The sequence below is a fragment of the Protopterus annectens genome, chromosome 7.part0 (assembly GCF_019279795.1).
Source record: "Protopterus annectens isolate FY-2018-M chromosome 7.part0, PAN1.0, whole genome shotgun sequence".
In the NCBI taxonomy this organism is placed as follows: domain Eukaryota; kingdom Metazoa; phylum Chordata; order Ceratodontiformes; family Protopteridae; genus Protopterus; species Protopterus annectens.
The window spans coordinates 309,073,138-309,098,988 of NC_056739.1; the positions used below are offsets into that span (position 1 = coordinate 309,073,138).

Consider the following 25,851-nt stretch of genomic DNA (forward strand, 5'->3'; position numbering starts at 1 on the left):
CCAGAGAAAATACTAGGAAAATCAGGTACGTTATTCAAAACTAAAGACATGTACCTGATTTTCTTTTTATTTCCTCCATTCTGTCTCTCTCCTACCCTTAAACTGCCTGAAACTTTTTTTTTTAATTAAAAAAAAAAAAAAAAGAAAACAAAAACGGAACAAAGGAGACAATCTTTTCTCCGTTGCTTCCTTTCCAAAGCACTGATGTACTGGGTATGCATGGGAATGCAAGTCCCATACGCATGCTCAGTACATCAAAAAAATCAATAGGATATATACCAGCTGGGGAAGGACAGCACGGCGCCGTTATACAAAGACATTATTTAAGAAAAGTTTTTTTTTTTCTTAAATAATGTCATTGTATAATAGCAATAACTGACTCCATGGTGTGGTATATTAAGATTTACCCATGGTTGGCTTTATTAAATCACTCTGGCTTTGCCCTCATGATTAAATCACACCAGCTTTGGGTAAATCTTAATATACCACACTAACGTCGTCGGTTATTGCTTATATAGGGTCTATATTAGAACACCGAACGTTCAAAATTTCGAGTGTTCTAATATCGACCTGTTTTCAGCGAACGCTGAAAATATTGAAGAAACAGAAAACCAAATTTTTTCCTAGGGAAAGAATTTGGTTGTCCGTTTCTGTTGCTTTGGTATTTTCAGCACTGTGGTGGAAAGTTACGGGTCGGGTTCAGGTAAGTGTGCAATTGTGTGGATGTGAGGGTTAGGGCAGGTAATTGAGTTAGGGTTAGGGCGCAGGTCAGGTAAGTGTGCGATTGTGTGGACGTGAGGGTTAGGGCGGGGTAGGTGAGTTAGGGTTAGGGCGCGGGTGAGGTGACTGTGCGATAGTGATGGACCTTAGGGTTAGGGTTTGGGTTAAGGTAAGTGGATAGTTAGTGGTGTATGTATAGTTTAGTGTAGGGTTAGGTGTACATGTGTGGATTGCTGTTTGTTTGGTGTGCTTGTGTTGTGTGTATGTGTTTTGGAACAGCTAATTTTTTCCCTAGGAAAAAATTCACTGTTCTGAATGTTCGATGTTTTAAATTTTCGATTCATAGGGTTCGATATTAGAACACTCGACATTTTGAATGTTCGGTGTTCTAATATAGACCCCTTATATATACAAGAGCATTAAGCACACACAAACTTGAAACAGCTACTGAACTTTGTAATACTGTAGAAAAGTGCAACATCAAAAAATAATCGCCTTCTTTTCATTCTCACTCTGAGAAAAAAATGAATACTGACCACCTACTAAATAAGAAGTAGGAGGGCAATAGCATCTCAACGTTATGTGGCTTATACACAGTAATACCAGCAAGTGACAGCTAAGCTGTTATACACAGGCAACTGAACACAACAAGCGAAGGATACTACAAGTTGAAAACAACATACTGTATTATGTGACAAGCTCATAGTGAAAAAAAAGATAGAAATGTGAACTGAGAGATGTGATAAATATTTTGGTATAATATACTGATTGTGATGACAATATATAAGGCAATATGGGAATGAACTGAGGATACAGTAAACAGTGTGCCTAGAAATGTCCAAAATCTACCATTGTAAGGACTCTCCTGTGGTTACTTTGCAGCTGTTGCAATATCAGTGGCCGCATTACTTACAGTGTGTACCAGCCAGTTGGGCACTCACTGTACCAAGTGCACAAAGTGAATATGGATTAACTGTAACAGCAGACCCTGTGCACATCTTTCAATGTACTACTGCCATCTGGTGGCTGAAACAGATTATTTTGCAACTTTCAATCTCTCTTGCTTTATATGTATGAATTTAAAAGAGAAAACACTGCTCTCGTACTCAACTGTCTAGAAGTTAACAGAAAGTCCAGATATTTGCCTCATATTTTTGGACGGTTACTTATAAAATTTGAAATTTCCTGGCAAATAATTCAAGATTACAGTTAAGGAATAATGAAAAGAATTTAAGGTTCAGGCTTCACATCCTTCAGAAAATGTATGCTACTGCAAAACCTGTTATTCTAGCAACTTATAAGAGCAATATTTAAATCTGGCAGTGGCAGAGTTTAGCTCTGCAGAGAATACTAGAGATGTCTATGACAAATAGTGGGAAGGACTGGGTACAGTGTATAGTTGAAGAGAGGCTAGGTGCAGCAATCAGATGGACTAAGTAAAATTACAAGCCTTCTTCCAGTGGTATCTCGGTATGTTAGTCCATATTTTAATAAGTATAAGATAAAGTAAGGGGCATGTATATTTATACCCAGGATGTTTTACATGGAATAATTCAATTTAAACTTGTAAAAATGTACAGTGTGATTTTTAATCTTAGTTAAAGTTCACTATGAGCCCTGATTGCTTAGGAGAAAATAATCAGCCTAATTACGTAGAAGTGAAATCTTTAACAATTTATGGCCATAACTATCAGCATATCATGATATTTTGAAAGTTTTTTTGGAATATCTATTAAATCATCTAGCAAATAAAGCAGGAAAGTAAATCAATTTTGTATATTTAGAAAGACAAACTTTCTGTGTTGTATCATTTTGCTGTATCTCAGCATTAGCTATGCCATTCAGTACCTAACCTCATGTGAAGCAAGTACCATGTGACTGATGCTGTTCTTCATTTTTCATTAACCAATTTGATCTGTAGAGAGATATCTAGCTAGAACTTGTTGTCTAATTATAACATAGAAATTGCTGGCAAAGGGTGAGGCTGCAGACAGCAAAAGGGCTCACGGGCGCCCACACACCCCAGGTGCCCCCCCATCCTGGTCTACCTACACCAAATAAATGGAAAAAGCGCTTCTATAGTGGCGCCTGGGGCTCCGCCCTAGGGTTGGCATGGCCCCTGCCTATATGGCTGCAGATACAAGACAAGGGATTATCAGGAAAGTAAACAGCAAAACAATTCTAGCTATGAGTACACAGTGCTTAGTAGAAGGAAGCTTTCTCCATTTGCTCTATATCACAGGATTAATATTTTGGTGAAAAGTATTTTGTTCCAATTAATTTGATATTATGATTGATAGTTTCTGAAGGTAGCTTTTTTACACATTTATTGAATTATCACTTAAGACATGCATTTATATAAAAGAAAACAAACCATATTGACATATTCCTAGTTACAAACATTATACATCACGTTTTTTGTATCTATCATCAATCCAGCATTGCATAAACTGCTCAATTCCTGCCTTCCCTTAAACCTCAGTCCTCTTCCAAAACTAATTATTCTGCATGTATTGTTCCCATGCTTTCCAATATTTGTAATTTGCTACTACCTTTTTCTAAAGATACCACTTCCAGTTGTTTTAGAGGGAAGAATACTTATGGCTGGGAACTTAAATTTATCTTAAACAGACTGGAATAATGTTGATTCAACATTAGAAAGGAAATTATTCACAATGTATATTCAGAAACAACAATTGCTTCAGACTGTAGAAAAACCTACCAGGGAATAGAACATATTAGACATTGTGCTCCTAAAGAAATTACTACTACTTCAGCAACTAGGTATTGATGTACTCTTGCTAAGATGGCAAGCAACATTCTTGGTTACAGTCAGGGTATCCCACAGGGCGCTGTCCTAGGCCCATACTTGTTTAGATTGTATCTTTAAGATCTATCTTTTTCATCTAAAGTGTTCTGCAGTCTGTATGCAGATGACTTGATATTGGGTAAACTGATTAAATGTGTCACAGATATCACATTTCTGCAAAAGAAATTGCCCAGACTGACCATAGGCATAGGAGAATAATATGCTGAAAAATACATCAAAAACTAAGCATTTGAGATTTGGGAGACATAAATTGAAAGGTGAATATTTAATACGCCACATAATGATTGAAACTGTAGATTTGTTTAAAGACCTGGGTATATGGGTAGATCCAGCTTTGAGTTTTTGTAATCATTATCAACCAATTGGTTAATGATAGTTATAGAACTATAGGTTGTATAAAAAGATTTATAAAGTCTGGGAAATCAGAAATGACGAAGTCATTGTTTTGTTAGTTACATTGGACCCAAACTTGAGTATGGAATAACAATATGGTAACCTTATAACAAAACAAGTATGAGTAAACTGGAAAGAGTTTAACAGAAATATACCAAGGACATCCATGGATGTGAACATTTAAGTTATTATGAAAGATTAAAATATCAAAAATTGTACAACGTTCCATAGATATTTAAGAGGAGACTTAATTTAGGTATATTGGGCATTTAGAGACAACTACCTTTGTGAATGTTTTGGATAATCAAAAAGTAGTATAGAATCATCAGACAACCTATGTAGAAGATTGTATAAGAATGAAAAAATGAGAAGTGTACTAACTGGTTCTGTGAGACAGCAGCTGATGAATGGAGTAGAATACCAAATTACATTAAAGCAAGCACTAGTCTACATATTTTTAAGAACGGCTTGGACACTTATTATAAGAACAACTGTTTTGGTATATTTGCAAGCTAGAACTGGGTTAATGCCTGTGCTTGAAATATTTATATCTATATATGTATTTTCTAGTAAATGTTTTTTTGGCAGCCACCAGAATTAAACTTGGCAAGGCCTTACTATGTCTAAGCAATTCAGATCTTGTATCCCAGCTCAGAAACAAATTTCCTTAGTTATATCCATTTGTTAACCCAACGTTTCTGACAGGGAACTCTGTAGGTAATTTTTGGATTCTACCAACTCATTATACTCCCAAAACATATATTCCCAGGTACCTTTTCTTCCCTATCACACCTCCAACATTTGCAGTCTGTGTGAGGCAAATTCTTTGACATCTGCTTGGGGTATAAAAATACCTATGCAAACACTTCCAAGATAAAAACCTAAATCTTCTAGACTTTATTGCATACTTGGGAGCCATACTTATGTCCTCCCATTGTTTCCTATTAGAGAAGAAAAGTTAGAATCTTGATTTCAGTGAGAGATTCTAACTTTTCTTCCCTACTAATCACAAGACCTAAGGAGGGAGTAGTCCATGCAACCTTTAATCTTCCATTACCGGTTTTTGTCAAGCAGCAGTTTCATCGGAATTCCAGAGCTCAGAGCCAAGAAAGGAAATGCAAGAAACTGACTTTGTCTTCAACCTGTCTCATATAACTTTACCTCCTGAATATATACAAATACTCTCAAGAGGTCTGAGTTTCATACCTGCCTTAAACTCTAATCTCAATGAATTTGTAACAGATCTTCGACTATTTTGTAGAGATGTGACTCTTAAATCGATCTTTGGAACATAAGCTGAACACTCTGGGCCGAAGTTTAAAAAAATAAGTGAGTTCACACCTGTAAACCATCCAGCAGTTGAAATGTTCTTACGTTTATGCAAATCAGAGATGGCTAAGGCAAGGGAGCAGACACCCTATAAAGGAAGCTTTCATAATATTACTCAAGCCGAGCGAGCTGCTCTAAATGACCTGAGAACAAGAGATGATCTAGTTGTTAAACCAGTGGACAAAGGAGGTGGAATTATAGTAATGGACTCTGATTAATATGTTGATAAAATGAAACTGATGCTAAATGATGTGACCACTAATAAAAAATTAAATACAAGGGATCTAGAGAAAATGATCAACAACTTCAACAATGTTCTCTATGAATTACTCATGGAAAGGCGCTTATGCAATGAGTTGTATGACTTTTTTATGGTCTCCAGAAGCCTACTTATAGTAGGTATGGTGGGGTTGAAGATCCACAAGATCTTCTTGATCCACCCCTGCATCCTATTGTTGCTGGAAGGGGATGGATCACAAAACCCCTATCAATATTCATAGAAAATGAACTTAAACAAGTATTACCACAAGTCAAAATGGTACTCAAGGACACTGGCAGTTTTTTGACTGACTTGAGAAGAGCGACAAATTTAAGAGATTTATGAGATATACTTTTAGGCATGATGGATATTAAGAGCCTATTTATGGTTATTCTCAATGAGTGTGGCATTAATTCTATTTGCAATTTTTTGCACTCTATAGGTGTACCCACAGATCCCCTTCACCATCTATTAGAACTGATACTGGAAAATAATGTCTTTAAGATCTCTAGCTGCAAACATGGGGAGTCGCTATGGGTACCCCATGTGCGAACAGCTACTCTAATTTAGTTCTAGCCCAATGGGAAAAAGAGCAAGTGTTTTGTGAGCTAAATCCCTGGTATCAACATCTGTTCTGTTATGGTTGTTTTGTTGATGACATTTTTATTCTGTGGAAAGGCAACAATGAACAATTGACTTTGTTTACATATTAACTTAATAACACCACTGGTTTCTTGAAATTTAAAGTCAATTATTCAGATAAAAAAACTGACCTTTTGGATGTGAGATCTTGTTTGATCCTGTAGATGGAATCCAAACTGATCTCCACAGAAAAGACACATGGAGGAATCATTATTTGCATAGACAGAGCAAGCACCCTAAACATGTCTTCAACAATATTAAGGAAAATCAAGTTACTAGAATCTCTCGACTATGTACCAATGAACATGATTTTCAACAAGAGTTTGTTGTTTTGCAGCATAATTTGAAATCAAGGGGATACAAGGATATGGACCTTAAATTGACCACCAATATTAACACCATTAGAACCAAACAAGGTTGGCCATATTTTAACCGACCAGCTGATTTTTCCTTACCATCCAAAACCAGAACTGTTAACTCACACATGAAATGTCTGATGACCTTTAGCAATGATAGTAAACATGTTTGTGAGACCATTAGGAGGTTTTGGCCAGTTTTAATAGCAGATGATAAGATCAAAGCTGTTGTAGGGGATCACCCTAAATTTGTTTGCCAGAAAGATGATTTTGCTAAACAAGTAATGTCGAACAGGAAAGGTACTTTTAGATGTCATCGATGCAAAGCATATACCTCCACTGATGGCAGCAATACCTTTCTCCATCCAGTTTCTAATCAACAATATACTTTTCATGTATATGCTAATTGTAACACACAGAACATAATTTATTTAGCTACCTTTTATACAGGCAAAACTAACCAACATTTGAACGATCGGATTTTACGACATCTACGGGACATTAGAAATGGTGATCCCAATAATGCACTATCAGTGCACATTGCTTCTTTTCCTAATCAAGGGTTTAAGTTTCAAGTAATAGAATGTATTCATCAGACAGCAAGAAAAGGAGATGTAGTGAATTGCACTGGAATCATGGAAATAAAATGGATTGTGAACCTTAGAGCTCATTGCCCTCCTGGCATTAATAATGTAGTTCTACTTAAACCTATTCTGAAGGCAAAGAGATTGAGTAAATGTTAACATCAAGAGGCTCTTATATGTTCCGGCTAAATTTACCTCTAGCTGTGTAGTTAGTATTGCATGGCATAGCTGTTTGAGATGCCTATTAATGTGAAGACACTGTTCATATTTGATCTATTACCATCATTGTCCATGTTTGGCAATAGCTATAAGCCAGTTTTTCATGGATTAAATTTTTTTTCTGGAACTGATTGTATATTTTAAGCTTGCTCTATTTACTCTTTATGCTGTTTTTGTTTATGTTTTGGAAATTGCCTCTAGTTACATTTTCCTTCTGCATTTCCATACTTATTAGTGGTAGTTGTCATTGGTATTATGTGCTCCACTGAGTAGAGGTTATCTGGATTATTCTCCACAGACTTTGCATCTGGTTGTGTTCTTCTTTTGGACTATCACGGCCTGACCTGTTTTTGATATTAAAGCATATGCAATTTCTGCTTGTCAGATAGTGATAGCTAATTTATTCTTTTGGGATGTTTTTTTCTTGTGATTGACCTTAATTCTATTTGCAACTAATGTCGCTAGTTCTACTGCTATTTATTGCTATTCATATAGTAGAAGGTCAGTCACTTTTAATATATCCAATTTTTTCGGGTGATCAATGTTCTTTGTTAATAAGGCATGTTTTTAATTGGTTAATGTCATCTTTGCCTTTCAAATAGTGTAAGCTAGTTTACTCTGTAAAGATGTTTTTTTCTTACAATTATTTTTATTGTATGAGTTATGCCTGTGACCAATGTTGCTAGTTCAATTGTCTCTGGAAGGCCAGTTATTTTTAATATATCTGATGGACCATAGCTTTAGTACAACCACTATTATTTATTATTTTTTATGATGAGTTTTAGCTTTGATTTTGACTATGAAAGTCATTGTTTTATGTTCATTAGGTTTTCGCTAGGGAGAGCATAACCCATGCGAGGGGATTGGCTCCATAGTTTTTTGGTTGTGTTTGTTGTGTCTGGTTCCTAAAGATTGGCTACTATTCTTTAAGGAACCTAATGATTGGTTATGTGTACTTGATAATGGTTAGTTGCTGGTGGTTTTCTTTAGGAGATGAGTGGTGAGCTTTCCTTGGATTACCTATTTGCATAAACCATGATGATTGGTTATGTTGCTGCTGCTTTTTTGTGAAGATATTTTTCTTTAAATAGATCTCTGTCATTGATGCCTTAAGCTTTATTGTTCTAACCATATTGGAAGGTTAGTTACTTGGAATGTACAAGTTAGTTTAAAGTTTTCCTTAGATAAACCATCGTGTTTGACTACAGTGGAATTTTATTTTTAAGTTCTGCAGCTGAAGCCATTGACTTATGTCTTTATGGTTCTGTACTTATAAAGATGGCTTATATCCATCTAAAGATTTTAGTGGTGTAATACTGTTTAATCAAGTTTTATGTTTTTATCAGCAATTATTATTCAAGGAACCGAGTGATCGGTTACTTGTACTGGCCATAAATTTATGACTAGCATTTTAGTCCTGAAATACCAATAATATGTCCTTTTGGAAGATCTAATTTACATATGCTATAGTGATTGGATGCACTACTGTTGTTGCTTTAACCCCACCTCTTATGAATTATTGGTTTATTGTCCTTTAAGCACTTTTTGATTGGATAATGTCAAAATGAGTGTTTAGGTTGCTGCTGAAGTCATCGTTCTATATTTTTATGGTTTTGTTCTTATAAAGATGGCATCTAACTTATTGTAAGGTTTTAGTTGTGCAAACTTGTTTAAGTGTTATGTCCCCATTGACAACTATTATTTAAAAAAATTAGTGATCTGTCACGTGTACAGGTGATAAATTTATGACTAGTTTTCTAGTCTTGAAATACCAATAGTATGCTTCTCTAGAAAGATCTAAATTGTGTATGCTTTAGCAATTGGATACATTCACTGTTACTATTTTAACTCCATCTTTTATGAGTCATTGTTTTATTGCCCTTTAAGCACTTTTTGATTGGATAATGTTGAAATGAGTGTTTAGGCTGCTGTTGAAAATGGCATATAACCTATCAAAATATTTTAGTTGTGCAAATTTGTTTAGTAAAGTGTTATGTCCTCACTAACAATTGCTATTCAAAGAACCAAGTGATCGGTCACTTGCACTGGCTATAAATTTATGACTAGTATTTTAGTCTTGAAATATCAATAATATGTTTTCCTAGGAAGATCTAATTTGCATCTGCTTTAGCAATTGGATGCATTCACTGTTACTGCTTTAACCCCACCTCTTATGAGTCATTGGTTCATTGCTTTTAAAGTAATTTATGATTGGATGATATAGAAATGAGTGTTTAGGATATCAGGAAATGTTTTTCATTGGTCAGTTTGTTTTAGCAATAAATGTGATTGGTTGCAATTTATTTTTAAGTGATTTCAGATGATTGTACATTCATGATCTGATGAAGGTTATTACAGCTGAAAGCGCTCATAGTTTTTTCTGTGTTTTTATCAGTAAAAGTGGTTTACGTAAGGGTTAATCTTGCCAAGTATTTACTTTCAACAGCAGCCAAGCCGTGGTGTTTTGCCAAAGATTTTGCTTCAAAATTTGAAAAAAGGAAGGGCAGAAATTTAAAAAAAAATTATATATATATATATATATATATATATATATATATACATATATTATGTGCAAAATAGGATATATGAATAAAACATGTTAAGATTAAGGACCTTAATGAATAATCAAAGGAATTTTATTCAATGTACAATTGAAGAGGTATCTACTTTTTTGGAAAAAAGTATAATAAGTTTAACCCCACCTCTTATGAGTCATTGGGTCATTGCTTTTAAAGTCATTTACGATTGGATGATATAGAAATGAGTGTTTAGAATAGCAGGAAAAGTTTTTCATTGGTCAGTTTGTTTTAGCAATGAATGTGATTGGTTGTAATTTATTTTTAAGTGATTTCAGATGATTGTACATTCACGATCGGATGAAGACTATTACAGCTGAAAGCGCTCATCATTTTTTCTGTGATTTTATCAATACATGTAGTTTACATAAGGGTTCATCTCACCAAGTATTTACTTTCAACAGCAACCAAGCCGTGGTGTTTTGCCAAAGATTTTGCTTTAAAATTTGAAAAAAGGAGGGGCAGGAAAAAAAAAAAAAAAAAAAATATATATATATATATATATATATATATATATATATGCAAAATAGGATATATGAAGAAAACATGTTAAGAATTAGGACCTTAATGAATAATCAAAGGAATGTTATTCAATGTACAATTGAAAAGCTATCTCCTTTTTTGGGAAAAAGTATAAAAAAGCTGAATGGCAAGACTGAATGTTTGACAGGATAAGATAAGAAAGAGAGAGTTAATATGAAAGAAATTATACAAGTACCTAAAGATTATTTGGGGGAAAATATAAAGCAAAATAGAAGAAAAAAAGGATATAAAGCAAAATAAATTTTGGTATATAAACTGGATTTCTAAAGAAGATGAATCAGTTACCATAAATAAAAGAATGGAGATAGAAGAATTAGATTGAGTTTAAAAAATTTTATGGAATAACACACACACACACACACACACACACACACACACACACACATATATATATATATATATATATATATATATATATATATATATATATATATATATAAATAAGGCATTATGCCTCGACCAGTTGGAATAACATATATATATATATATATATATATATATATATATATATATATATATATATATATATATATATATATATATATATATATATATATATATATATATATATATATATATCAGAAAAGAAACTTATGTTAGAAGTAGTGAATTACTGGTTAAAGTATGGTATTAAAATAAAAAGTAAGTGAAGGAAAATTTAAGATGATATATAAAAAGGTTACCTATAACATTAAATAATGTGAATTATAAGATACTGATGACAATAATATAAGACTGAGTAAAATAGTGAGATAATGGAAGAAGGCATATGTGGGGTTTGTAGGAGAAATTGTAAGGATTTATTCCCTCTAATAAGAAGTTATAGGAAGTATTTTAAAGGATAAGGCTGAGGCTAAGGTTATTGTATGTGATACTAAAAAGCATATAACAGAATATGTCATAAAATTGAAATCTTAAAATGATTTGGTTTTCATAGTTGTTTTCTAAATCTGTTTAGTCAGTTTATGAAAATTATAACATAATAGTTAATACATGGTTAGTAACAAATTACAAGTTACAAGAGGGTTAAAGCAGGGATGTTCATATAGCAGTATTTTATTTTCATTAATAATTAATGCAGTGCTAAGTAAAGTTGGTAGACCTATTAACGAAGGGATTGTATGTATAGGCAAATGTATAAAAATTCCAGTGTGTTTAATATATGCAGATGATGTACTAATAACAGAAAAAGATAAAGGCTGGGTGAGGAAAGCAATCTGGAATATGGTTATGTATGTTAAGAAAGTGTGTTTAAATATAAATAAAGAAAACTGTAAATGTTTTTTGATACTTTTAGGAATGCAGGTGTTTATTTTTTAATCTAAAAATTAAAGCTATATACCAAATATACTCTAAGAAGGACCGTAGCTCACTGCAAATGCTTATTTTCAAAAATCACTTTTAATAAAAAAAAACAAATAAAAATGAACCCCTGAGGATTAAAACTATTTTACACACAGGTTAAGCGCTTTCTTCTGCTGACTGCAGACTTCATCAGAAGAATGAAATGTGTGTTTCTCCCCCCATATAATACATTTTCTAAAATATCAAGATCCAGTTGGAATGCTCAATCAATTGACCTTCTCCTGAATAAAACATATCCTTATGAATATTTATTAATTCTGCTTATTCAACCTACACAGTTTTATATTACACCCTATTACCATACAGTTTTTAAATATACCTGTAAAACAATCATATGTGCATATGTATATCAGATTTTGGTATAAAAACACATTTATGCATTTTAAAATAGTTTGTACTATGTTAAAAAATATATATACTTCTTTAGAACTCAATATTGCACTTTTGTTACATAGTATAAGAACACATTAGTGAGAAAAAATATAATGTATTAATACTCATTTATGCTATATTAAAATATATATATATATATATATATATATATATATATATATATATATATATATATATATATATACATCTTTAACACTCAGTATTGGACTTTAGTTATTTGGACATTATAACCTGACATATTGCCTCCTTTCTTGTTGCACCAGCTTTCATTTTTTATGTTTTCTATTCACTTGTTTCTTACTTTATTCTGTGCGTACATACCCTACTGCAACATGTCATTCATATCCTTGTGTGCATATACCCTACTGCAACATGTAATTCATATCCTTATGTACATATACCCTACTGCAACACGTCATTCATATCCTTACGTACATATACCCTACTGCAACATGTCATTCATAACCTTACGTACATATACCCTACTACAACATGTCATTCATATCCTTACGTACATATACCCTACTGCAACATGTCATTCATATCCTTATGTACATATACCCTACTGCAACATGTCATTCATATCCTTACGTACATATACCCTACTACAACATGTCATTCATATCCTTACGTACATATACCCTACTGCAACACATCATTCATATCCTTGCATCCAAGATTGGTTTAGTGGGAATATGGTCGTTCAACCCAGGTTCTTTGGTTGCATTTAGCCTGAGTTGCTATTTGATCTCTTTTTCTGCTAAGTTGACCTTAATGTTTCCTCCCCTTAAGTCTACCTTTACCTGTTTTAAAATGTCAAATTTAAACATGTGGCTTGCATCATATTTAAGTATGTGTCTGCACAAAGCATTGTTTTTATCATTTTTCCTTATGCAGTAGGTGTGATCTTATATCTTGTTCCTCAACTGTCTGTCCGTCTTCCCCACATAATAACTCGGACATGCCATACACTTAGTTAAGTATATGACATGTTGGGATAAACACCTCCCTTTGTTAAACCTTTGTCTAGTGTGGTTGGCGAAAGCGCTCTCTGTTTCTTCTAGTTCTACAATTAAAGAATTTTTTCATACCCTAGCCTATGGTGTGCCTTTGGATTTACCTCTGATTTTTCATTTTTTATCGCTAAGGCACTTCACCCTGAAGACAGAGTTCTTTGCTGTGATTTTCAGCCCTTTGACCAAAACTGTGATTCATGACTATTTCTTAGCACTTCTGCCTGACTCATTTGCTAAGTAATTAAAATCTGCCATTATTATCATGCTATCTCTTTTATTACTTCTCTTACTACTTTAAACACCACACCAGGTTGCCAAAAGAAATTCACTGGAGTGGAATACTTTTTTTTTAAATCAATTTATTGTCTTCTATTTTTTATCATTTTTGGCCTCAAGGCAATATTTCTCCAAATAATTGCTGTATCTCTTCTTTTTTTTTCTTTGAAAGAAGCATATGCTGCAGTTTTGAACTCATTGTTATCTGAAATGTTTCTACCCTTTTTTCAAGGTGAGTTTTGTATATTCCCTTTTTACCCCTGTTTAAGCCATATAATAAAACAATTTTATGTTTTGACATAGGCTAAATATAGTCCCCATTTAATTTTTCTTGACTGTCATTTCCTATATATTCATATGTACTGTATTTAAACTTGTCATTTCTACTATTAGACATTTGTATAGCTTAAATATTCTAATTTGATGTTTCTTCCTTGCTTAAAAAATAACCATCTGATAATAAATTAATAAACAATAAAACTAATTTCATAAAATCAATAACAATCACTCATGAAAACTAATGTTCCTAGTCTGCCTAACAATACCTTAAATAAACTATTAATTAATCATGACCTAGCAATATGAAATAATTTATTTAAGTAACATAGTGGCTACTATTCCAAATTACTTGACTTTACTGTAAGTGTCTACTTACACTGAGAGCAGGATGAGAGCATGTGTTTTAGAATATTTTCCTCATAGTAAGCCTATTTATAGACCATACACAGTCACTTATACCAAGAGTAAGTCTTTCCAAATCAGAGCAGATGTACATTGAGAGTAAATCTTTTGGAATCTGCCCTCATTAATGCAACAAGTTATATTTCAATCTTCTTTCTTCTTCTTCCGGCTTTTCCCAGTTAGGGGTCGCCACAGCGGATCATCTGTCTGCTCATGATTGGCAGTGGAGTTTTATGGTGTCAAGTTGCCAGCCCGGTGCCCAACCTTCCACAGAAGGCACACACACACTCACACCTAGGGCCAATTTAGGGTGTCCAATCCACCTAATGCATGTCTTTGGGATGTGGGAGGAAACCGGAACAACAGGAGGAAACCCACGCGACCACAGGGAGGACATGCAGACTCCGCACAGAAGGCACCCCAGCCGAGAATCGAACTGGAGAACCTCTTGCTGTGAGGCGGCAATGCTAACCATTGCATCACCATGGCAGCCATATATTAAATTTAAAATCACTGATGAGTCAGATACATCATACTGAATTTTAGTTTACCTTCAATTATAATGAGCTCCAAGTCTGAAAGCTTTTTTATAAATAGAAAAAAAACATAAATTAAATAAGAATAAAATCTCTTTTATACTGAAATATCACTATAGATATGTCTACCTTTCATACATTAGGTAATAATGCTTTATTTAGTTTATAGGGAGGAAGATTTTTTTTTTTTTTTATTCTGGGGCATTCTTTTGTACAAAGAGTGGCTTGGCATGTCTCCAACCTACCATCTAGATGCATGGGTATTCTGGACCAGTTCAGTTTTCCAAGATTGTCTTGGACGCAGCTATGGGACATTTGGCACCAGCTCTCCTTTAATGCACATATGCCAACAATTTTGATCATGCACTTAGAAGGCAATGATTAAGGATTCAAAGAAAACTGTAGCAGCTAAAATCCTCTCTGACTTTCATAGGTTGTGTTCTGTTCACTTGGACATTTCAATTTTTTGGTAATCTTTTCTCCCAATGTCTCATAGGAAGGATGCTATTTAAGAGTTCAGCAGTGGTGAAGTCCAGGCACTTCTTCAGCCATCAGGTCACCCAAGCTGCATTGAATATTGGCTAGCATGCCAACCTGGAAAAACTTGATAAAAACGTTAGTTGTGAATGGTATCCACTCGAATGAACTTGGACTTGGCTTGTTTCACCTTCAGTTAACTTTGGCAGTTGATGATTATTTTAAAGTAATTAACATTTTAGCAGATGGTTCACATGGTTTATTACTGTGGACATAGGGTTTGTGAGGCTGCTTTATGGGGGAACCTATGCCGTAGGCAGCCCGATTGGTGGTTGCCTCATGAATAAGTCTCCTTTGTGGTCCCCTTATAACAGCTATCAACTTCTTGATTGATTATCAGGCTGGGATGAGCTGGGAGTTTTGGTCCAGGCAATGTTGGCTGGGCTGTGAGCTACCCTTGGGTTCTTGGTTTTACGGCAGGTCTGAAGATGCTTGGGGTTACTCACCCAGATGCTACCCTTAAGCCATAATGGGCCTGGTAATGCCAATCAGCAGGGGTAGCCCTAGTCTCTGAATGTTATATCTTCTTAACAGTCATATTCATGTTCATGTTTGATTGTTGGATTATGGTTGTTGGTTAAATGGCTTGTAAATAAATTGGTCATAAAGTCACTGTTGGTGTCATTCATTAAGTAGGACAAAAATGGCACACTGGATGGGAAACATTGTCTTAACCTAGTGACAGATTCTTTGGTTACAGATTTCTGTATAGAAAATGAGAACTGTAGAAAGAAACAAGTACTATGGAATTATCCTGGGATTCAGAAAGAATCCACAATGATTTTATAAATTGCTTACTGTAGGTAGGTCAGTATAAGCAGGTATATAATTTGTGATTTATATAAAGAAGTACAGAGTTATGCTTCTGTGAAGCAAAAATTCAATTGCTTGCAACATATCCTAAAATGAGATAGTGTAAAATCACCACAGTGGATCTGTCACTGAATTGGAAGGGGTTACTGGTGGGGTGTATGTGTGGCTGCTTGTGTTATGGCTTACAGCGATGGTAACCCTTTCTAAATCTCAGGCTAGTCAGAGCTAATCTTTCCATTAATTCTTAGACTATGCAGATGGCTGACAGGGGATACTTCTGCTACAGGCTTATATGAAACAAATAACCCCTCCATAATAAGAGGAGAAAGCTATTACATGATAGAACAAAATCCATAAAAGGGAAGTCACCCCTGATCATTATTAGTAAAAAAATACGAGCACTCATAAAATCAACTAAGGCCAATTTTGAGAGAAAAATTGCCATGGATTCAAAGGACAATCATAAGGCCTTTTTCAGCTATGTTAGGAACCTGGGTGGAAACTCCCAGATATGCTCAGAATTAGTCCAAAATGATACAAAAATCACTGAACCCACAGACATTGCCAACATACTGGCAGACAGGTTCAGTGCAAACTTCACCCCCTCTCCCCTAAAGGAGAGATAACTATCCCAGCCGAGTGTAGCCTCCCGGACATCTCAAATGCGCAGGTGAAAGCTGCTCTCTCTAAAGCTAAAAACACAGCATCAATGGGACCGGATGGTGTCCCCGGCTGTGTGCTACACGAGCTAAATGAGGAATTAAACCCGCACATAAGGCAGCTGTTTAATCTCAGCCTTACCACAGGATACGTGCCCAAGGAGTGGCGTCGGCAACTGTGGTCCCACTCCACAAAGGCGGTGCCTCTCGGACCCTGGTAATTACCGCCCCATAAGCTTAACAAGTCTAGTCTGCAAAGCTATGGAGAGGATCATAATGGAGCTCATAAACAAAGATATAGGGACTTGCAGACATTGGACCCGACCCAGTTTGGCTTTGTCAAGGGAAGATCATGCCTTTTGAACTTGGTTGACTTCTTGAAACAGTCACCAAGGCCATTGATGAGGAAAGGCAGTCCATACAGCCTACCTTGACCTTGCAAAGGCTTTCGACACAATACCCCACTCGGGTATTGTAGAAAAACTTACCAGCTTAAATGTAAACCCATATGTCACAAGATGGGTTGCAAACTGGCTTAAGGACAGAACCCACATGGTTAGAGTTGCTGGCGCTGTGTCAGACTCCAAGCCGGTCACAAGTGGTGTCCCACAGGGCTCGGTCCTTGGCCCCTATTGTTTGGCATCTACTTCTCAGAAGTACAGGCCAACATGGGAGGACTTTGGCTGACAAAGTTTGCAGACGACTGCAAACTGGGCGCCATAGTGGAAAGTGCATCGGACATGGATATCCTTCAGAAGGGACTCACGGAAACAGATAGCTGGTGCCAGAGCCATGGCCTGAAGTTAAACGCCAAAAATGTATAGTCATACCCTTCGGGAAAAACAAGGTAACCCCAAGCTACCATATAGGTGGCAATCCACTAAGCACAGAAGAGGTTATCAGGGACCTGGGGACCCAGGTTGACAGTGGCCTTTCTTTTGACACTCACATTGCTAAAGTGGTTAGAAAGACCTTCTACATTGCCCACCTGATCATGAAGGGATTCACATCCAGATCTAGTGAGGTCATTGTTCCCCTGTACTCTTCACTTATCAGACCAATGATCGAGTACAATGCCCCATTCGGGATGTATCTCACCCGACATCTGCAGCAATTGGAGAGACCCCAAAAGTTCCTCACCAAAAGGATAAAGGGACTCCAAAATCTGTCATATGCTGCCAGATTGAAGAAACTCCAGCTCTATTCAGTCGCATACCGTCTGCTCAGAGGTGACATGTGCCTGACATACAAGGCCATGTCCAACCCGGAATTAATGGACATGCTCCACCTCAAAAATCCAAATCCACCAAAACCACTAGAGCAAGCGACTTAAACCTTAGCACGGATATAAATAGGACGTGCTGGAGGGATAGATTTATCACTCAGAGACTCCCTATGCTGTGGAATAAAATCCCGGTCCATGTGAGGCAGAGCACCTCGCTGACTCTGTTCAAGAGAAATCTAGACCTGTGGATGGGAGATCGTAGGTTTACCCCAGGAATCAACTCTGTGTCACTGCTGGACAGAGGCACAACAAACTAATGGGCACAGTATTTTTTCATATAAGGGGTGGCGTAAGCCACAATAATTTGGGCTAGGCTTATAAATGCCTTAGGGCAGATAGCCTAGTATAAACCTATGAACCTATGAACCTATAAATAGCCTTGTTAAAAACACATCAACTAATGAAAATTAAATTTTAAAGTATATTAGTCTAAACAATAGGCCATTCACAAATTGTGAACTTGATTCCTTTTATGTTTTAGAACACAAACAATGGATATGTGTTCATTTAGTTCTGGATTTTTGTCCAATCCTAACCTTAATTGCCAGTTTAATTCTCTTAGTAATAATTCATTCTCCCCCTATTCATTTTGCTTCAACTTTTCCAACACAAAGAATACAAACTTATTAAAACTTGTGCAATATTTTGCATGTTTTGCTAAGGCATTCACTGAGTCTTTCCTGCTTATAGCATATACATGTTGACAAACATGTTTTTAAGGCCTTTTTTTACTTTTCCCCACATAAAAAGTGGGTTAAGAAAGTCATGTTGCCAAACAAGCACCCCAAACTATTATAATTAAATTGACCTTGTCTGTAAATAACCTCATCCACACATTTATACATGCCTTTATGAAATAATGTTTAACTTTGATATAACATTCTCCAAACATGTTTTTTAAATTTGCTCCATTTCTATATGTGAAGTGGGAACCTTTCCAATTTTCTCTGTCAACCCATTTTCTCCTTGAAAAAAATGTCCAGATGTTTCCTAATTATAGCTTGTATGTCCCCATTGTCACTAGAATAGTGTAAACAAAATAAGCAAACATAATTCACTATATCATTGTTTACCTTCTTTTCTATATATTTAATTTCATTACAATTGGTGTGACATAATCAATTATTTTCTTGTTGACTTCAGCGATAATATTGTCAATAAATTCGGAAGGGTATTTCCTTTCCAGAAAGACCTGGTCTGTAGTCTGTAGTCTTTTTGTAAATTCAGCTTTGAGAACAAAGGCTTCATAAGCATTTGTCCAGCAGATGGCATCATTTTTGCATCTACTGGTGTTTTGCTTCTCTCTCTCTCTCTCTCTCTCTCGCCTTCTCCTCCCATTGTTTCAAACATACTTTTGCGGTATTTAGTTGTCCCCAGTCTTCACTTTCAAATAATCTTTTAGCAGCTCATTTGGCCCTTCTTACAGTACCAGCATTTTCCCTTGCAAGGTTAAGCTGTTGTGTTTTCTTTTGGGAGAACTGTGTGTACCACATAAAGTATGTATACCATAAACAACGAGTCTGTCTACTTAATCTGTCATTGACAAGTATAAAATGTACTTGTTATTAGAGCATAACTAATGTGCTGGCAGGCAGGGGTTCATAAAAGAGATATTTGCTGGCTATAGAGTGATTTTGTATGTCTGTTAATCAACTCCAGCCATGCATTACCTAAAGAAATGCACAATCCTAGCTGAGAAGCTTAGAGATCCGGAGGTGCCAGAAAGGCAGGAGGATGCATAATGACAAAACAGGAATAGCAAGCTGGCTAATTTACTGATCATCTACCCCTTAAAATCAAAATCTGAATATGGCTGTTATGCACAAAGTGACCCCAGAGCCCAAACAGGAGATTGTTATGACCCCAGGAATCTCCCTGACTGATATGAAGACAGATCAGACATGTAAGCGTGTAAGAGTCTGAGATGACTATCTAAATGACTGGAATAAAATAAGGATTAAAAAAAGAAATGTGTAGCTCAGGTAGGACTTGAACCCTGTCCCTATACACCCAACTAGTCATCTAGCATCACGTAGTTACGGTAACGCAAATAAAAACTAGGTTACACCAGAATATGTGCTAAACTGCCAATGGTCATTTGCAGAAGCACTTATGGCAATACTTAGTTTGTGAGAGACTTTCAAACTTGTATGTTATTATGAGGAAATTAAACTCCTGAGCAATTTGTTCAGCAGTCTTTCAAATGGATAGATAGGTTCAGAAAAGGAACATTGCATTATTTATGGAAGTCAACATGGAACCGGGCAGATAGCTTTTATTCATTTATGCCCAAATAACGCAAACCAAGAGTAAGTTTCTCTTTCTTGGGTGACAAAGCATTGATCAGGGTAAGTGACAAATGGGGTCACTCAGTGTGCTACAGGAGAGTTGGGGAATTGAATGCAGGGCAATAGGATAAAGTTAATTAACAGCACATAGCTTGAGGCCTTTTGCAGCAGTTCATTCTTTGTGGAATTTCTGGATTTCTGTAACAAAGGTATTGTGCCAGATTTTATATGTTGTGAAATGTGGCAGTAGGCTTCTGTGTCAGGCTCATACTACTGGAATATGAACAGTTTAATGGCAGCTGGTGTTTTGCATAGTACCACTGTTTATATGATGCTGAAGTTCTATAAAGAAACTGCTGGTACATTCACTGTTACAGATAAATAACATGGAAAATGTGCTTTAAGTTCATATAAATGTAAAAAAGCAATATCAATATGCCAGAAAATAAATACAATCTCACTGTAGCCATTGCCACATTTTGGGCTACAATCATATATGAGGCTGTTTCTTTGACTAGCACAGCATTCATCCTTAGAGCAGCATTATGCATAGCAGCAATCCATACCTATATCATATCTGAATATACAAACCATGTCCTGCTACAGTTCAAATCTAAAAAACTGTTAAATGACATTATTTGTAAACAAGATACTATGCATACACTGATGTAAATATAGACATCAACTGGGAACTGTAAAGTGCTGGAAGAAATATATTTACAGCATCAAAAAATCAATGCAGCTCACAGTTAAGACTCAGATTAGTTAATTGGCTTGTTATTATGGTATTTGGAGAGCACACCACCAGGGATGATATCAAGCAGTTTCTGTTTTATTTACCCCCCCCCCCAAAAAAAAAATCTGATAAATAAGGTCTAAGTGTATCTGTCTCCTCTTAGCTGTTGTTAGGTAAAATAGTAAGCTTAATTATCTATAGTTGTAGTTTTTCTCCTTATAGCTGTTGCAAGTGTATACTACTTTGAAAAACAAAATTACCCTATAGCTGTTTTGTGATTATTGCAGTCTGTTATGATTTCCCCAGAGTGTTGTTTACAAATAAGAAAAATCTACAAGCTTTAAAAATAAAAACCACCAAGGGACTACAGTTCCTTTCACCCTTCATCCCAGACCATTTTGTTGATTGCTTTTTCTGGTCACAAGCGCACTGACTGGCTCTACCTGCTCCTTTTGTCCTTGCTTTGCTCTGTCTCTCTCTGTCCTCTACCCTACCCCCATTTCTCACCAACCCCTGTTATGCCTAAATTTATTCCCAAATAGTAACTTTCCCAAAGTAAAGCAATCCTATCAGAGCTAAGATAAATCCAATTTTATATCATTCCAACTATCCAATTAAGCTGTATCATACTAGCTCCCATATGTCACACTCCACTGGCTTAACTACCTGCTACTTTATATCTTTTAGTGTAATAAGTCATAACCAGACAAATAATAGTTTTAAACCCCCCACATATCAAAACTCAAATTACAACTAACAGTTATTCCTACCCACCCATAACATTATTACTTTAACTTAGGCATACCTGAAACACCTCCCTGAAAAATGACTTCAAAACTACCTCCAAATCATTAGATTAAATACTAATGTAGTGTTACTCCAACACACACCATTCATTGGCTTACTTATAACCACCTATCTTTCTACATTATACCATAATCTCCTTATTACAATTGTCCACTCTAACAGAACTATTTTTCATTCAAATATTCACACTCAAAAACTAATCCAAGTCCATCCCAAAAATATACTAGCCTACTTAACAAATTATCATGCCTATTCCCAGTAAATAAAAATCAAATTAAATTATGCGGAGACATACACCCCAACCCGGGCTCTCAATCCCAAACACACACACCTAAACCATAACCACACCACCCTTTCCAAACACTAATAATCTCCAACATAGTAACTCTGATCTACTACTATTAAACCTGAACATGAGAATCCTACCAAACAAAATTCATGAATTTCATCCACCCCTATCCCATTATTTCCCAGATATATCAATCATAACAGAAATGTGGCTAAAACCCACATTCAACATAATGAAATCCTTACCTACAGTTATAATATCCATCGACAAGACAGGACCCATAAACGTGGTGGTGGCACAGCAATATTATATACAACGACAATCTCAAACTTGAAAGTCTTGATAACAATCCCACTGACCTAGCTAATTTAGAAATATTTGTCTCCCACCTTCAAATTAACCCTAATAAACATATCATTATAATAGTCATTTATATCCCACCAGGCAACAAACCAGCTATTATCGAGGACTTCCTTTGCTGGTGTGTATTGACTTTCGGTCAGGAAACTATAATAATGAGGGATTTCAACATAGACTGGACTACATTCTTCTCTTATAATCTTTCAAACTTTGTAAACCTTCATGGTTTCAGTTAGTAGAAACTCCTACAAAATGTGACAAGTACAGCAAAAAACAATCAGTCCTAGACTGGACCCTAACTAATATAAACTCCCTCTGTTACCAGTCAGGCTGTCTAATTGTACCAAGTTTTATATTTAATTTAGTCCAAGAAGGTGAAAGGCTGAGGTATCAGAATAAAGTTTGAAGTCCTATGGTCTGTGTGGCAAAGCTTTCCTTTGTGGTGTGTTTTGCTGTCTTCCAGAAAGCCTACGTGATCACCTGCCCACCTACCTACTAAAACACTACACATGCCCTCCAAAAAACACGCTCTACAAACATATCTGCAACAAAAAGAACTTCTCCCCTGAGTCCCTCAAAACTCTCTTACATCAATGTGACTGGTCCCCACTAAAACACCTCCACCTTGACCTAGCAGTACAGTATTTCAATGAAGAATTACTCTGTATTCTAGACAATCTAGCACCCCTTAGGAAGATATGTGTAAAATCTAAACCCATACCATGGTTGACTATGGAAACAAAAATTATCCTATAACAGTGAGACAGAGCATGGTACCTATTAAAGGGAATAAAAAAATCAAACAACCCTTCACACCTACCAACAACTACAAAATCTAGCCAAAAAAAAAAACAAATAAAATATGATAAAAAACAATACTATATAGCAGTTCAAGAAAAGCACCAAAATAACCCCCAAAAATTCTGGGGAGCCATCAACCCAATTGCTAACACCTGGCCATTCCACTACCCCAGCTCCATCCATAACCAACTCCACTAATAGTATTGCCTCACAATTTAACACAAGCTTGATAGTATAGTCTCACAATTTAACACAAGCTTGATAGTATAGCCTCACAATTTAATACAAGCTTTATTAACTATATTCTGTCTCTTATTAAGAACGACACCAAAACCCTCTTTATCTATCCCCACAGATCTTGAAACTAAACACAGTGCCTTCACTATAAATCAAATACAAACGTTGGCAATAACAAAACACCTATCCAAATTTAAACCTTCTTCCCTTGCCACTGACCAACACCCAAATTAATTTCCTAAACTAGCTGCAGACATCATCGCTTACCCCATATCAATCTTAATCAACTGGATTATAAAAGAAAAATACATCCCCAAACTCTGGAAAGTTTCTTACATAATCCCCCTGCATAAAGGAGGCACCTCCACTGAGTTCACTAATTACAGGCCAATTGCTATTCTCTCACCCATAGCACAAATACTGGAAAAATGTGTACATTCTCAACTACTTGACTGTCTCCTAAAAACAGCCTCCTGTCCACATCCCAATATGGTTTTTGACCAAAACATAGTACATCAGTTCTAGTCAGTTTTACTAACTCAGTCAAACAGCATAGAAACAATGGCCTACTTGCCTCGTCCATCTTTCTTGACATGTCAAAGGCCTTTGATACAGTTTCACACCAAAAACTTATCAATGAGTTAGCTTTCTTAAACTTTTCCCAATCTGCCCTTTCTTGGTTCGCTAGCTATCTAACTGACTGTCAACAGCAGTTAAGTGGCAAAATGAATTTTCAGGTCTATTACATGTATCCGTGGGTGTACCTCAAGGTTCAATCCTTGGTCCACTCCTTTTCTGCATTTTTACAGACAAACTCTGTTTAGCCATTATGCGTGCAAGCATAATCCAATATGTTGACGATTCCTCAGTCATATGCTTAGCTCCCTCCTTTCCGGAACTCCTGCAAAAAAAACAACAATCCTTCCTAGATATTGAACAATTCCTTTCGGACTGTTAACTTATTCTCAACCCTAACAAAACAAAACTTATGCTCTACTCCAGTAGCAAAAAAAACCAGACCAGTGCCTTCCCTTTACTAACTATTCTTCATGTAAGACTTTAATTGAACCAATAAATCACATTAAGCTCCTTGGGGTGACAATAGACAACAACCTTAAATTTGACAAACAACTTGCACTTGTAATCAAAAAGGTCCACTTTAAGTTAGGCTCATTATATAGAATGAAGCCCTTTCTGACCGACACCACCAGACACTCCATCTCTAGAACACACTTACTATCCACCATCTTATACATCTCATGAGTATTTACAAACCTAAGAAAATCTGACTTAAATAAATTGGAGTCCTGCTATAACAAAATAGCCAGATTTGCTGCTAACCTCCCATCCAGGTCACATCACTGCTCAGTACTACACCAGCTTAAATGGTTGGAACTTCCCAATCTACTGTCCTTTAACCAGCTAGCCCTAGCACACTCTACCTTGCACCACCCAGACAACTGCCCAGCTCTTAGCAACTTAGTTCAACCCCACACCAACTGTCGACCACTAAGATCTTCCAAGAAACTCCTACTGAATGTAACAAAAGCCAGTAATAGCCATGGTGACTCCCTATACCACAATAAAATATCTAAATCATGGAATACCATGCCTCAGAATATACTCAACACAACCAACTCATCCAAATTCAAAATACTGCTTAAACAATACCTAAACAACATCTGGCTGTCTTCCTGCGCTAAGCTAGACTAAACGCTCTCCCTTTATATCTATTTAAAAGGTTTGCCTGCTACTACAATAGCTCCATATTTTCCTTTTTCATGTCTCTACTCTTACTAATTGCTCTCTATATGTAGAGCATTTTTCTTTTCCGCCTCTGTAAACCTACCTCTGTTAATGTCATATTATAACTCCTTTACCATGTAACAAACAATGTACCAACTTGTATTATTGTTATTCCTGTATTTAACTAACTTCAGGGATATGCTGCTAAAGCTTTACCACCGTAACAATTGTTTATTTTTTCTTTTTTTTTATTTACCATTGTAACAATTGTTAAATGTTATCTTTTTTATTTCATAATTCTTTGGAGCTTTTCTCCCTGGGCCTCTGCTGAAAATGGGCCATCAACCCAGTCGGACTTCCCAGATAAACAAATATAAAATAAATAAATAAAGTCTTGCTAAAAAGTAGTGGTGTATTAGCCTACAGAGTAGCTTGCTGTGAGGATCATGACTCAGTTACATTTCATAAATACACTGCATAATAAATACTTGACTCGACTAAGCCTACAATAAATGTGACATTGTTATTTTACTCATATATCTGAAATGATAATATGCATATATACTTTGCATAAA

At 35.7% G+C, this 25,851-nt stretch overlaps 1 protein-coding gene across 1 annotated transcript in view; it reads right to left on the reverse strand.

Annotated features, from left to right (window-relative positions):
- Positions 1 to 25,851, reverse strand: part of RAB7B (RAB7B, member RAS oncogene family) — a 302,865-nt gene that overhangs the window by 29,743 nt on the left and 247,271 nt on the right. The window lies entirely within an intron of this gene.